The sequence below is a fragment of the Solanum tuberosum genome, unplaced genomic scaffold, assembly GCF_000226075.1.
Source record: "Solanum tuberosum cultivar DM 1-3 516 R44 unplaced genomic scaffold, SolTub_3.0 scf00255, whole genome shotgun sequence".
NCBI classification, from domain to species: Eukaryota; Viridiplantae; Streptophyta; class Magnoliopsida; order Solanales; family Solanaceae; genus Solanum; species Solanum tuberosum.
Window position 1 is genome coordinate 320,409 of NW_006239184.1, and position 1,159 is coordinate 321,567.

The following is a 1,159-nucleotide window of genomic DNA, read 5'->3' on the forward strand; positions in this document are numbered from 1 at the left end:
GCACTATCTTAACTATGGGGAATAGTGAAAATTCAATCAGACACACCGAAAAGTTATTGAAATTCAAACTTTGTGTATACTAAAAATAAAAGCACTATGAGTTAGGTATGAATTGTTTTGAATATGAAAAAGTGGGCACATTTGAAGATATTTTGCCCTAGTTATATCTTAAATAAAATATCTCAAGTTAGGGAGAAGTGCCAGTGCTGTCTCGGAGAAATAAAGAAATATGAAGGGCATGTTGTCAGTAGGGAGTAGGGACATCATGCATTTATTTTGAAAAAAAGTGGTAAAAGTTTTTGAACAACATTTCAAATATTTTCGAACAAAAACATGAATATAATTAAATAAGTATTTTCTTCGTTTAAAAAATAATGATTTTTTTTCTTTTTAGTCTGTTTCAAAGAATGATTTTTTTTCTTTTTTAGTAACATTTTAATTTCAGTTTTCCGTGTAGCATGTTTAAAGCCACAAGATTAAAGGACAATTTAGTACATTTGACATAACTTTAATTTAGAATCACAAGATTCAAAAGTCTTTAAAACTCCGTGCCAAGTCAAACCAGGTCACTCATTTTGAAACGGAGGGAGTATATACTATTGCTGACAATTTGTATTTTTGGATAAAATAACTACACACTTCACACAAGTGCAAAACATATACCCTCTCTTTACAAAATAAAGACCTAATTTAACTTGGCATAGAGTTAAAGAAAAAAATAATCAATTTTATGGTTCTAAACTTAAATTGTGCTATCATATATATCAAAATATATTTTAATTTTATAGTCTTAAATATGTCACGAAGACAACTAAAATTAAAATATTAGCAAAAGAAAAGGGTCATTTTGTTTGAACGAGAGAGTAACATTTCTCTCAAGTGGGTCATGGTGGAAATATCTTTTAATGTATTATTAGTTGTCTAATTTATACATCTAACAGATTTCATACAACTTATCTTTTGATTAATTGATAGGATAGTATAAGTATATTTTATACTGTACATCAGTATAGAAAAATATTTTCTTTATTTTGGATAGGAAACGGGTGAGACCTATTTTAGACTTAAACAGCTCAAGATGACTGAAATATTTGTCCCTATATATTCACTAATAATAATATGTTCACATTCAAAATTTGAAGTTTATTAGTTACGCTTT